General features: G+C 41.9%; 1 protein-coding gene across 3 annotated transcripts in view; it reads left to right on the forward strand.

The window, feature by feature from the left end:
• RNF144A (ring finger protein 144A) overlaps positions 1–14949 on the forward strand; it is a 68504-nt gene that overhangs the window by 39975 nt on the left and 13580 nt on the right. The gene's annotated exons all lie outside the window — the stretch shown is intronic.

Raw genomic sequence — 14949 nt, forward strand, 5'->3', positions numbered from 1 at the left:
AGAGGATGAACAAGGCTAGCAGATAGCCTCTGCTTAGTGGCTTAGGACTCAAATCTATTGAGATCCATGGGCATGACGGCAATAAATATATGTATGAAATGGCAGCCTTGGGCTACATACTGAACTGGAGAGAACTAAACGTGACTCTCAAAGTGCTAAGACAGTGTTTACTTCATAAAATTTCCATTTTAGTGCACTGGTTAGAAGGGCTGGAACATTTCTTTCATTTTTGTGCTGCTTAGTCGTGCTGGAATGTCTTTCCCAGTTTTGTGGTTTTTTAACTTAGTGTAGAGTCGCTGTTCTAAATCCTGTGTATGGAGAAAGAGCCAAATGCATTCTCCACAAAGGGAGCTCTCAGAACTGCACAGCTGGAAGGAAAGCAGACCTTACAGCAGTTCTTAAGCCTGGATGGAGAGAGAGCTATTACAGGACTGAGTAGTTCTCACTCCCTTGGCAACCCTTGAAATGTTGTTGTAAAGGGGTTTGTAAGGGATTATCGCCTTTATACAATTGCATAATGTTACCATTGTTGGAAAGGGAGGCCGTTCTCCTGATCTGTGTACTTCTGCCCATACTTGCAGGGAAACATATGGGTAAAATCTCTTGCAACACATTCCTAAACATAGTCTAAACCTATTGGTATGAATGGGCTTAGAAAAGTGTAACTCTGTTGGTGATTTACATGAATCTCAGAAACCTTTATTGTTTCAGATACAAAGTACATGTGAACTTTCAAATTACACGTCCGTATTTAAATATATAAGCTTGCAGGAAACAATCAACTCTCTGTATATCAGCAAATATTCTATTGATTATTGTACTTTTGAGCACGAAGTGCAGGCATCTCGTGGTCACTAAATTAAATTAAGAGAAGTTCAACACTTTGAAAAGCTCATTTTCTGCCTCCTCCTATTAGGAGTGACTTGTGTAGGTCATGCCAGTGGCCCATCCAATCCAGAATCCTGTTTCACGTAATGAGCAGTCAGGTGTTTTTGGAATATCTACATTTTCCTCAACACCACCATTCCCAACTTTATTTGTTCCGCTCCCACCTCAGGTATATTCTGGCTCTGTACAGTCATTGCAGTGGATAGCCATTGACGCTCCATCCATTTTTCTTATGAGAACAGGTTTAGTTTTTCCTCCGAAATGTTGCTGTTATTTTCTTTTTTTAAATAAATATTTTTTAAAATAAAAAACATACATAAATGGTTGAAAAAAAGTTATTCACAACCTCCTCTCCATACTTCTTGCCAGATCAAATCGATACCAGAAAAATTCTCAATTAAAAAAAACCACCCTGTTAATTTCATGTTCAAACAGAAGCTCTGTTTTACTAAAAGATAATCCGGAATGGGTCCCTTTATTCTTCCACTAAGCAGCCAATGCTTCTGCTGTGTGAAAAAAAAATTGGCTCTAAAACACTAATCCTCTGGGCCAAGTAAGAGATCGAAAAAAGTTATGGCATTCTACCTAAAATTATGTCTGCTCAAGCATTCAACAGGAGTTCCTTCCAACATCTCAGGCTTTGCCAAGGAGATGATGCTGGAAGCCTTTGCCCTTCTCCCTATCTCCATAGGCACCCCCCCCCCCCCAATTGCAAAACTGGATCTTGGCTTTGCAAAGTGGGGGCAGAGCCAGCAGAGTGCCTGTGAAGATGGGAAAAATTCTCCCCATCTCCATAGGCAGACCCCCCCCATTGTTTGCAAAGATGGTTCCTGGCCTTGCAAAGGTAGGGTGGGGGGAGTCAGCAGGGTGCCCCTTCTTCTCTACCTCCATCCTGCCACCGCTTCTCTTAATCTCTGCCATTATATTTGGTCTTCCACTACAACTCTTTGTTTCTGGATTTCATATATTTCATCCCTTCTGCTACCCCAACTCTGCCCCTACCCCCTGCTTTCTCTGTTTTGCCTGGTTTAATTCTATGCTCTCTCTGTTTTCCTACTCTCAACCATTCTCTATTCTAAAATGTTCTTCCACCCTATCCCAGCTTTCAATTCTTTCTTTCTGGCTACCTACCCCATCTCTTTCTCTGTCTTCCTCTCTCCAGCACTCATTCTCCTTATGCCGCCACTCTTTCTCCTTCCCCCCGCCCCAGCCCATTTTTTGGTAGTTTGCCTGGAATGATCTGGGTCAGTGTGGTGAGGCCTTCCCCCCCCCCCCACAGCCCCACTCTCATTGCCTCAGCCAAAGCCATTCTGGGTGCAGCAAAGCCTTCCCTCTTCCCCCCCCCCCAAAAAAAAAAAATCCTGAGGTGGAGGTAACCTTGGTCTTCAAACCTGGCCATTGGTGCTGGAGTCACTGCTGACTTAATTGAGAGTTGGCTCAGGAAAGGAATAATAGGACATCCATGTGAGACCACCTACTGGAGAGTTGGCTCAGAACAGGATTAGAACTGCCCTGTGTGGACCCCAGAGCATTAAAGAGTGTTACCAGCTGACTGAGGAGGAGGCTGGGAGTTGTAGTCTCATCAGTCCCTCTACATGAGAAATGGCACTCCCTGAACTACATCTCCCAGAATCCTTTGCTTTTTCTGGTTAATTGTCAGGAATGTGCTGCTTAATTATAGAGTAAAATAATTTTGCTAACACTGATCAAATGGTAGTTAATAATATGCATAGTTAATATCCTTTGCTTCATTGCTTTAGATACAACATGGTTGAGCAGAAAATCTGGGATGAGTTAAGGCCATTCAGCATTAAAACCGAGAGACCTTTGATTCAAGCATAACTAAGCTCCCTGTGCTCTAGAACATTTCCACTGTGTGTGAATGAAATATGCATGAGATTCCATCCTTGCTAAGTTGGCTGGAGAAAGGTAACATAGATCCAGCTTCTTTTTTTGGCATTTTCACTTAAAATGTCAGAATAGTCCTTTTGAGATCAGGAATCTCCCTATCTTACTATAATCTGTACCCTAATGTTTTCTGCCATTCTTTGCATAATTCTGATCAGGGCCACATACATACATAGATACCAGTTTATAGTACATAAACAATGAAGGATTATATTCAGAAATAAAGAGAGCCTCAAAAGGAGTTAATTCCCTTAGGAGTTATCCTTTGGGCCTTATTGCAATAATTAGACTTTTTATCTGGAAAAACTGGAATACTGATATGTCTCCATAATTAAATTCAGCTACTCTATTATATTGTATTACTGTGTTTCCCCGAAAATAAGACCTACCCCGAAAATAAGCCCTATCATGATTTTTCAGGATTTTTGGAGGAGGCTTCAAATATATAAGCGCTCATCTGAAAAAATAAGCCCTACTCGGTAGTTGCAGTAGGTCGAAGGTGGTGGTGGTGGATCCCTCGCCACTTGAAGATGCAGCTTGCATCACATGTGAAAGGGAAGGCAACAGGGGCTGTTGAGAGCCCTCTTAATGAATTAGAGGTACCGCATGTTCCCGAAATAATAAGCCCCAATCTCACCCATGCAGCATCTTTTGGTGCAAAAATTAATATAAGACCCTGTCTTTTTTTCGGGGAAACACGGTATCTTCTTGTTTTTTATTAAGTCACAGTATCTATCCAGTCTAGACTTTTCCTAACAAATGCAGTCTGTCTCTCCAATGCACCCTAGATGCAAGGTCTCTTACTATGGGGACTAATGGGGGAAACCCGGAGTATATATTGCAGTTTCTTAAACAGTAGTTTCTACCATCCATAGTGTTCCAGTATTAACAAACCAACCAAATGCAAATTTTGATTTAATCAGACAGTAGACCTTGTGCCCTGACAGAAAACTCATCTTCCAGTATCCTGTAAGCCTCTTTGACAAGCAATGCAAGCAATTTCAGGATGCAGGATCCAGACTCCTTGTAATCTGCCTCAAAAAGCAATAGAATGAATATCGTGACATGAGGAATATAAGTCCAGAACCACCCTCCTATACTAATTCAGAAATCAGGAATGGGAGGTAGGCTTTCATAAACTGCAACTGCTTCTGGTGTGGCAGGATGGCCACAAAGACACAAATTCTTCTCTGCTGAGTTTGTGAATTGCCATAAACTGAGTTAAACTGTTGGTCTTTGGCAGTGATGGCTTAACCCTTTCCAAGACTGAGTGCCCAAATTGCAACCCAAAACCCACTTATTTATCGCCCACGCGAAAATGCTGTGCTAACGGCAATTTAGTTTAGAAAATGAAAGCCAGTTGGCTCTGAGAAGCATGTTGCACCGGGGAGTAATGGTGAAGCAAACCATGCAACACTTTGAATCGCGGAATCAATTTATCCTAGGGAGGGTTTACTCCAGAAGTTTTCAGCCCCATTGCTAGCAACTGGCGAGCTTATTCCCAGGTAAAGGATCATTGCCCAGTGCCAGCCTTAGGTGATGATGATAGGAGTAAGGTATCTTTTTCTGCCCCCCCCCCCACATGATGAACTCTGTGCATGTATGCCCACAGAAAGGGCTCTGAGTTCCACCTCTGGCACCATGCCATAGGTTCGCCACCGCTGGTCTTTGGTATTGTACAGTTTGGAGATCATGGCAACAGCAAATGGCTCCTCCCATGCAGAAGAAAGGTGGAATGATTTTCTCTGTCATCTGAAACTTTTGAAATGTATCTCCTCAGAGCAAGGGAGAAAAGCCCCTTCCCCCCTCCCTGAGTTTGGTTTCACTGAGCTTCCAAAGAGTTAGAAGCAATGTGAGAAACATGATGTAATAACCAAGCCGCAGAATGTTTGCCATGAGCAGGCTTTGTGTTTACATCCCCTTCTCTTTTTCAGTGCCCTCCCTCACTTCCTGGTTCCGGAAGCTGGGCTAATATCCAAATTGGCAAACTGATTTGTGCCAACCAGAACAGGAAAGCCACCTTAAACTGTGGTTCAGAGGCAAGCAATGGTTTATACACATCATAGTTTGCCTGTTTGTGGGCACCATAGCAAACGGTGGGATTTTTTTTTCTGAAGAAATATGGGAGGGAATCAGTGTGGAGGAAGGAACATTTTATAACTCTCATCTCCTCTTTTATAACTATAAAAACCACTGACTTGCTGCCACTTAGCAATTCCTTACATCTTCCAAAATATTTACATACATTAAATTAGAAAAAGTTATTGCATACAGATTAGTAGAAGTGATTGCATGTCTGTCCTGCCTGAATTGTACCAATCACTGGGATGCATGGGGATTTCCAGAAAACAGGTGAGAAGAAGGTGTACCTTAATGCTAATATGAAGTTAACATCCTACTGCAGTGGTGGCGAACCTTTGGCACTCCAGATGTTATGGACTACAATTCCCATCAGCCCCGCAATTGGCCATGCTGGCAGGGGCTGATGGGAATTGTAGTCCATAACATCTGGAGTGCCAAAGGTTCGCCAACACTGTCCTACTGTAACATTTGAAAAGAATAAATTCAGGCTTTTGGATCCCCTGATGTTACAGGAGGTCTAAGGACTTCTTGGTCAGGACTTCTAGCAAATAAGATGTTTTGTTTTGTCATTCCTGGTTTGTCCTGATGTTTTGTTCTTGTTAAATATTTTGAATTGTTTGATTTCTCTTTCCTGCATTTGGTCCCAGTTGTCTAGAAAAATTATTTTAAAAAATTTTTTTTAAAAAAACTTGGGGAGGGACTATGTCTCAGTGGAGAGCATGTTGTTTGCCTGTAGAAGGAACTGGGTTCAATACATGACATCTCTAGTGTAAAGGATCAAGTGATAGGTGACGTGAAATACCTCTCTGTCTGAGACACTGGAGAGCCACTTTCAGGGTAGACAATATTGACCTTGATAGGCTAACTCAGATTAAGCAGTTCCTTGGGTTCATTATGGTGGCCTCAAGGAAGAATATGCATATTGGTTATCTTTCTTCAAGGACATAAAAGTGTTGTGGTGAAAACCCAGGTGGAGTCCCAAGGAAATGTAAAACTTTTCATTTCCTTATTGAAAGGATTCCCAAACAACCAGCAATGCCCAATAGTGCCCAGATAGGTGTCTAGTTTAGGAACCCTGTCAGAAAATGCTATGTATTGTTTGGTTGCTACCTTTCTGCTGGGAAAATGAAGCTTAAGTTAAAAACCAACAGAAGTCCAAACTGATACTACTTGTCTTCAGATATTCCAGCGGTGAGGCCTCTAAGAATCCCAAGTATAATAAAGGTGCTACCTTCTGGGACTACGGAAAGTTTTTTTCTGGGTCAGGTTCCTGCATCCCAGCCATGATCTTCCTGCTTGATCCAAGCAAGAGGTCTTTTTTTCACCCCATGAGCTGCTACCATCTACAAACATTTCTAATATCTAGAATGTTTTCATGTAGTTCTTAAGGCAACCCCAAAAACTATTTTATAAACTTGTTGTACCTAGCAAACCCCCCCCCCCGCAAAAACCAACATAGCAACTCAAAAAACTGTTTTATAATCTTGTACATAGCAAAAGAAATCCAGTCTTAACATTCCAATGATCCAGTATGAATATAGGAGTTTTTAATGTTCCAAATGTAGAAAATATTTATTACAAAAGGGAAATCATAAAATTAGCATGATATTTTACAAGGTGAAAAGTAGAAAACTTCTAAAAATGGCAAGAGGTAGAAAAATATGAGCCACTCTTCTACTAACTGGTGCCAGATGTAAATCCAAATGGCATTCTCAAGTTGACTTTCAAGTATAGTCAGAACATTTTTCAACATGATCTCAGCCACATTTCTTCCAACTTGAAGAAGCAGGAAGTTAAGCCACCTAAGCTGGACACCCTTCAAAGTTCCAGAACCTCATAATATGGTGCTAAAAACATCAATATAAATCCTTACTGCCAGGGAGCTCTGAGGAAATTTCTTTTGTTTAAAAAAATGCACTGGGAATCCTCCCTTTGGCTGGGTTAAAATGGCGCTTTCCTCCTGTAAGGGACATAGTTAAATAACTGATTAGATGTGGACTATAAAAACTGCCCAGCAAGATGACTTCTAAATAAAGCATCAAGGCCATCTATTTGAAGGAGACAGGTTATTGACAATTTAAATTTTTCTAGAAAACTGCCAGAATCTCCCTAACATATATACTACTGGCCTATCATTCAAAGTAGGTAAGATTTCTAGTTCATAGTTGAGATTCCCAGTCTCAAAGAAATTGCACATTCCACATACCAGCTCTCCTGACAAACACAGGGAGTGAGGCATTTTTGGCCTAGCCTCAAGTTGGAGCTGGGAACAACCTCACTCAACTTAGAACTGGCAGTTAAATAAAGCAATTCAAAATTGATATTTTGGTAACTGAAGCTCACTGTTAATGACAGCTGGCATTCAGGGACTGGAATTTTTTCCCCATCCTGTGCATGTCTGGCACCTAAATATAAAAAAAAAATGTGTAAAGAGCCTCAAAATCCATTTAGATTTTTCTTTTCATGAATAACAGAAACCAGAAAGTATTTTATTTTGCCAAAAAAGTGCCTCCCTACCTTCTGCCTCATCAACCTTGCCACATACAGCTTGGTCCACAGGTGCCTTTTGGTGAAGTTCCTGCTCTCTGCTTCTGACGTGATGCAATGTATTAGTCAAGGTGTCCTATCTTGAAGCAGGGCAGGGATCCACTGGGTAGTAGTTTGGAGAGAGTCTGTTCACTGGTAAAGCACATACTCCTCATGCAGAAGTCCTTTGTTCAATCCCCAGTTTTTCTGTTGATAAACTATCTCAGACAGTAGGAGTTGGAAAACCTTAAAAAATCTCTGCGTGTCAAGAGTGGGTCAATATCGCAATGAATCTATTCTTCATTACAATTTGACTCTATATAGGTAGATGTTTTCTTCCAGCTGATTCCATGACTCTTGTTTATTGTCTCTCCTCTCAGAGGCTCATGTACTGATTACTATTTTGCTTCTTTCCACATTATAGATGGGACGTTTCTCTCCATTAATTAGACTGTGTTACTCAGCCATCGAATCTATTCTGTCAGGGTGTTACTTAACATTCACACGGCATTATTATCATAGGGGAACTTTGAAAAAAAAAAGTAATACTTCACCTGCAGATTGAAGTGGGAAAATCCACTCTGTCACCTTCACACTTTTCTACCTTGTTAACACCCTATTCTGCTGCATTTGTAGGCCAGAACTTGGGACAAAAGACTGTAAAGGCAAAACGACTATAGCATTGAAGGGCAGGCTTGCATTCTGTCTTCCCCTGAGCTGGGTGAGGGAGAGGGGAGAGATACCTGCTGTATTTGCCCGGGAGGGCCTGACTGGACTGATTCCCTCTGGCTCTTGCTCTCAAGTAGAACTCCATATTTTTCCTCTTTTTCTCCCCTTTTTTAGGGAATGAGAGAAACCACGAGTCTATCCAGTCGCCTTAGACACAGTGGATCTGAAGAAGAAGAAGAAGAAGAAGAGTTTGGATTTATATCCCCCCTTTCTCTCCTGAAGGAGACTCAAAGGGGCTTACAATCTCCTTGCCCTTCCCCCCTCACAACAAACACCCTGTGAGGTGGGTGGGGGTGAGAGAGCTCTGAAAAGCTGTGACTAGCCCAAGGTCACCCAGCTGGTGTGTGTGGGAGTGTACAGGCTAATCTGAATTCCCCAGATAAGCCTCCACAACTCAAGCGGCAGAGCTGGGAATCAAACCCGGTTCCTCCAGATCACAGTGCACCTGCTCTTAGCCACTACGCCACTGCTTCTCCTGGCAGACTATTCAATGGTTTTCCTCTGTTCAACAGAAAGAACCAAGGGCGGCTGTGAATTAATATGCCACCACTTCCTTCTGGAATATCTTTGTGGAGTAATGCTCCACTGGGGCCCCTCTGTTCGCTGCCTTGGCTTCCCTCCCTTTCTTTTGGTCCCTGTTCCAGGTCTCTTTTTTTTAATGATGGTGTTGGTGTCTCCAGTACCAACAATACTCTGGGTCTTTGCAAGTGTTGGCACAATAGCAGCACTGGCAATGTACTAGTTGTACCCATATCTGCCGAAGATTTGTATAAAGAAAGCGTTGAGAGCAGAGGTGGGATCCAACCAGTTCTCACCACTTCTCTAGAAGTGGTTACTAATTTTTTCTGAGTGCCGAGAAGGGGTTACTAAAGCAACCTCCCTGCCCAATAGGGACTGGAGGTGCGTGTGTGCGGCGGCGCCACTGTTTGAATCCCACCACCATCGGAACCCGTTATTAAAATTTCTGGATCCCATGACTGGTTGAGAGGATACTTTGCACAGTTCTGGGGAGGGAGCCGCTTGGTTTTGTCCAAGAGGGGGAAAAGGAGGCAAAGCTGGCATCACCTCCTCTCTTTGGCGCAGCCTGCCTCCTTCTGACTGGCGTCTATCGGCTCCCAGAGTCCGAAGCACGGCCAAGAGAAGGGGAAATGGCGCTGACGAGTCATCACCTGCATTCCGGGGCAGCTTGGCCTTTTGCACCTGGCGCTGCCCTCTGGCTCCAGTCCAGTTTTTTTCCCTCTCTCCATTTTTTAAAATGATGGAGTTGGCATCTCTCTCAGAGGGCCCAGATACTGTGAGCAGTCCACTGGGGGTTTGGGTGCTATATTCTTTCCCTCCCTGTCCTGAATACCCAGTCTACCTTCAAGTATTCAAGAGGCGGAACCCACATTCTTCTTTGGGGAGAGACAGCAGGAACAGAGGAGGGGAAGATCGATTTGAAAAAATGGTGCCCGACCATTCCCTCCTCACTGAGAGGAGAGCGTTACCGCTTCTTCGCACCCAGCTCCCCAGGGCTCTTGGTTAGCCTGCGGGTCAACCAGGAAGTCTCCCAGGCTGCACAAAGGCGATGCTAAAAAATGAATGATAAGTTCTCATATTTTCTGATGAGGAAGCATACTACTTTCACATCCTTTGCTCAACAAAAGACTGCACTTGGATCTTTATGTTGAACAACAAAGGGAAGGAGACAAAAATGAGCTCTATTCTGCAGCAATAGCCTAGTTCTGGAAGCAGCGCTGTGGGACTGGTTGTGGTGGGTTTTCCAGGCTGTGTGGCCGTGGTCTGGTAGATCTTGTTCGTAACGTTCCGCCTGCATCTGTGGCTGGCATCTTCAGAGGTGTATCACAGAGGGAAGTCTGTTACACACTGCAGCCTTTGGAGCAGAATGCTTCATAACAAAGGAAGAGTGCAAGTAGGTAAAGAATCAATTCCCGAGCTCTCTTTAGAATAACAGGGCTAAAGAACATACAGAAGCTGTCTTGCTGGCTCACCTAGAGGCAATTGTTCCCCACCCAAGCGACCTGTAGGTAATTATTTTCAAGGCAGTTGTAGCCCCCTCAGACATATTAGGAATACATCATATGCCACTTTTAACGTTTGCTGGTCTAAACAGAATCTGGCAGTCTCATCTAATTTTGCCTGCTGGGTTGGTTTGCGAAGGAAGGAAGGAAGGAAGGAAGGAAGGAAGGAAGGAAGGAAGGAAGGAAAAGATTGTTTCATCAGGAAAATCTTGTTTCTGTTCTTGCTGTACTGTAAAAATAATGTGGGTATGGGGAAAGCGTCCCCTAGACAGTACACCTGAGGGTCAAATTAGAGACAATAACAGTTCTTGATTGGCAGTTAGATAGAAAGAGCAAAATAAAAAATGGGGGATAGAAGCAGAGAAAGGTGCTTAGGATGTATTCAAGACTCTTCCTTTGCCTGTGGCTTATCTCCTCATCTTTATCTCTCTCTTTCTCTCAGTTGGGGTTCCATTTGTATCCACGGCTGAGAGAAAATCTCTGAGATGTTAGCTGTGGGGGCATCTTTCTTGCTTTCAAAATCTGATCTACATTCCTGTTCTTTCTGTAGGTTGAGGGTAAATCTATATTTAAACAAGGTATGCAGCTGTCATCACATTGAGTTTGGCCTTGAGGGTAACAGCCGCAGTGGGAACTTGCAACATTTTGAGGCTGTGTGACAAAATTAATCTTTTCTGAATTTGTAGAACTGAGAAATGTATGTGTATGCCTAGTGTCTTTTCTCCAAGACCAACCACAGGCTGCTAATGTGGATTTCCTGAAAGCTATAGAAAAAAACATGTGGAGAAATCTACATTCCTTCAGATTTCATTTTTTAAAATGCAAGAGGGACCAATACAAAGAAAAGCTATAGGTCTGTGCCTAAAATAGATCACACTTTCTAATTTTCACAGTTAGACTGAACACTTGGCAGACAATGAATTTCTTTCCAGAGAGGCTAAGTACATGTTACTTCATCTTCTCATATGAAGCTGAGTTGCTTCTTGAAGGTTGAAAAGGTTTCTTATTTTTTCAGTTACACATTTGTACTCAAAGAGTGAAAAACTTCACAATGGACTAAAACTACGCGGTAAAAATGTAATACTGGCAAAACGGTTATTAAAGGCCATGAAAGTAATGTTTAGAAAGGAAAAAAGCAATCTCTTTGAGCAATCTCAGTCAACCTATTTTGTCTATTCAACTATAGTGGGAACAACAATGGAAGTCATTTTGCACTTTACTACCAAATACAGTGGGCTCTAGAAAATTGCTGGTGGGTTAATGGCACCTCCTCCACTTGCACTGTAGAGAACACTCAAGAACTTGTAGGTTGGCACCTCATTTTCCACTGTATCCTCCTCCTGGCAACCCCCATATCATCTTTCCTTTCCCTGCCTTATTCTCCCCTTCTCAGCCATACAGTCACCTGCCTTTTATCTGCCTCCCATCTTCAGCTATATTTATTATTTATTTACTCAATCTATTTCCCCCCCAGTGGGGTCTAAAGCAGCTTATATCATTCTCCTCTCCTTTTTATCTGCACAACAACCCTGTGAATTAGGTTAGTTTGAAAGTATGTAAGTGGGTCATAATCACCCAGTGAGCTTCCAACACAAAATGAGAATTCGAACTTGGGTCTCCTAGACCGTACTGTGAAGTTCTATCTGCAACATCGCACTGACTTCCAAAGGGTGACTGCTTTTTGAACAGTGGCAAGCCACCTGGCCTAGTTCAGTTATGGAATCTGGGTGGCAGCAAGTGACTCAGAAGTTCCTTCCCGGTTTAGGATTGCCATCTTCTGGGTGGGACCTGATGATCTCCTAGAATTACAACTGAACTCCAGGCGACAGAGATCTGTCCCCCTGGAGAAAATGGACTGCTTTGGAGGGTAGACTCTAGTCTATGTATTCAGCTGAGACCTCTTCTCTCCCTAAACCCTGCCCTCCTCAGACTCCCCCACAAAATCTCTAGGAATTTCCCCACCTGGAGTTGGCAACCCTAGCACTCAGATCTGTCCCCAATGAGTTCTTCCTCAAAAGCCAAAATGGGCCTGGAAGGGCCCCTACTATTTGCTTCTCCCCCAGTCTTTTACTAACAGAACCAAACCAGGAATCTACAGTTGCCTAGCAACAGCTGCTGAGGAAATCCATTGCTAAAAGCTACAGGTACTCTTTCCATCATTTCATTTTATTTTACTTTAATTTGACTTAATATTCCACTCTTTTCCCGGTTCTATATCCTTCCCTTTCATATTTGCAGGAAGATGAGTCTAGTCCATTCACAGCTCATGTTGCCGGATTTAAGTACCTTCAAGTTTGGCTGTCTTTGCTATTAGTATATAGATTAAGCATTATATTAGCTTATCCATAATACCAATTTGTATAGTTTCAGTTACAGAAAAGGGCTTTCTGTAACTCATGCTCTGAACATTGATGTAGCTTGGCTGCTTAGCTGTAAAAGGTTGTAGATCTTGATAAAAGCTGCAAATTATTATACTTCAGGTATTTTTAAAATAGTTGCTAGAATTTAAGTGTTATATAGAATTGCCCTTGAAAAGAAAGGGAGGACTTGCACTTCTGGTGGTGTTTTACATTTGTGTGTTGTAAAACACCATGTAAAATGTATATGTAAAATATATATGTTTGCATGTTTATATAATTATGGACTGAGCTATGTGGGCTTCTTTGTTAGTTTTTTATATGCCAGATCATACATAAGAGATCATACCATTGAAGCACTAACAGGGGCTGTTAACCATTGAGGAGTAGCTACTGGAAACTTGGGGGGAAATATGTCTGTTGTTAAAGCATCAGGGCCTACTACTCTCCCTTGGCTAATGCAGCACAGAGGTGAAACTTCCAGATATAGATGTGACTGTACTTTACGAAAGCCAGATGTAGATATGAGTCTACTGACAGCCAGCGTGGAGTAGTGGTTAAGAGCGGTGGACTCTAATCTGGAAAACCAGACTTGATTCCCTACTCAAAGGGATAGACTAGCAATTTGATATCCGTATAATCTGGAGCTTCTATTATAACTGTGTGTACAAATGATGGTAATTTCATTGTCTTTTTTTTTCTGTTGAACTTCCCTGTGAGAAACATGGTAGTCCAAAATCATCCCCTTGCCATGAGCATACAGTATGTGTGTCAAATATCTTTTACTCTTTTTTTCTTAAAGATGATAGGAAAGGAAATTTTGGCAACTTTGTCAATATTCCTAATTAGCATGTGGAAAGAGCTTTTTAAAAAATTAATAATTCATAATTGTAAAGAGCTCTGTGAGGGCTAAACATCATTAAAAATATATAGTTTCCTCTTAATTATATATACACCATTTGAGTAGTAGTAGCGCAAGATGTATATTATACAGTCCTGCCATAGATGCCCATTACACCTCCTCAGTTGAATCCACAACATGGAATAGTGTGACTGATTACAATTAACATTATGCCTTTCTGAATAATTTGTTTGTTTGTTTTTTGTCTATTGATTTCTTGTTGATTGGGGGGAGGAGCGTCATGCTTGCACCTAGCTTCCCAGCAAGCCAGTTCTTTCCAGTTACTTCAGTGGTGTGGGCAGCTCTGTTGACCCAATGGATGCATCTGCAGAACAGCCTTCTCCCTGAAAGAACAGGAAAGCCTACTTGTATGGTGTGTGCACTGACACATAAATGGACCATTAAAGTTCCTCCAGCCCTCAGGACCTACAGTAAAGAATGTATTGTATTTAGATGTTTTTTGGTTATCTGTGTGGGGTAATCCCCTACCTGATCTAAGGATAGGTCTGACTCGACCTGGCTTGTACAAACTTAGGAACATGGTGTATGTATGTATACTAAACTGCTTGTAGTAGTTTTCTGCCTTGGTGCTTACTGGTCAAAGCAGAGAATGGAGATGATTTAAATGCCTCTCAGAGGTCAGATTGCCTCTCTTTTTAAAAATATTCAGCTATATTTGGGCTGGTAAAGGAAGTTTCCTCATTCACTTAGAGCAAAGGAAATTCCTTGAAAGAAAAATGGCATGAGAACTTGATTGTAATCCAGGGAGACTGCTTTCACAATGGAAGGGCAAAGGCAAGTATTTAGGAGGAAGATATAGCATTTAGGGATAGGAGAGTGAACAAGAATAAGAAGGGAATACAGTGAGTCACAGAATTGGGAGCGGGTTGTGTGTAACATACTGTAATAAATTCAACATGAAAGGTAAGATGCTTTTTACTACTATAGATAAGTTGGTTAAAATTCTGCTTGTAAGTCTTGCTTGTATTTCTGAAAAGATGATAAGGTGTACATAGATTTGCAGGTGATTAAGATTTTGTCCAGCTTTTGTTTTTCAAACTCATTTTGTAGGGTAAAAGTTTGATTTGCACAGAGCTCTTCTTCAGACAGGAAGAGGAAAGGAAAAACGGGTTGTGTGGGCGAAGTCAATCATGCCATAGTTGCAGTGAGTGGATTTAAAGGGAGGGAGAAGTCTTGCAGCACTGAGTGATGCAAGAGAAGCAGACTCTGAAGCCCCAGTTGATACTGCTTTGAAGATTCTACTATTCTGTTGGAGTAGTGAAGAAAAGAAGCACATATGCACAAAAAGAAAACCAGGAGTATCATTTAGCACTCATTCTTGCCATCTAGAAGTTAAAGCAGAATACAGATTTATTCAAAGACATTGTTTCATTTCTTATTTAATCATCATTTCGAATTGACCCTGAAATCTCAGTTAAAAATATTGAATCTGTTCTGGAAGAAATTGAGAAAGACAGTGAAGATTAAAACATACATTACAGTTCTCAAATTGAGCAACCTGGGGACACTTCAGGAC

This window comes from Sphaerodactylus townsendi, linkage group LG01 (assembly GCF_021028975.2).
Source record: "Sphaerodactylus townsendi isolate TG3544 linkage group LG01, MPM_Stown_v2.3, whole genome shotgun sequence".
Classification (NCBI taxonomy): Eukaryota; Metazoa; Chordata; class Lepidosauria; order Squamata; family Sphaerodactylidae; genus Sphaerodactylus; species Sphaerodactylus townsendi.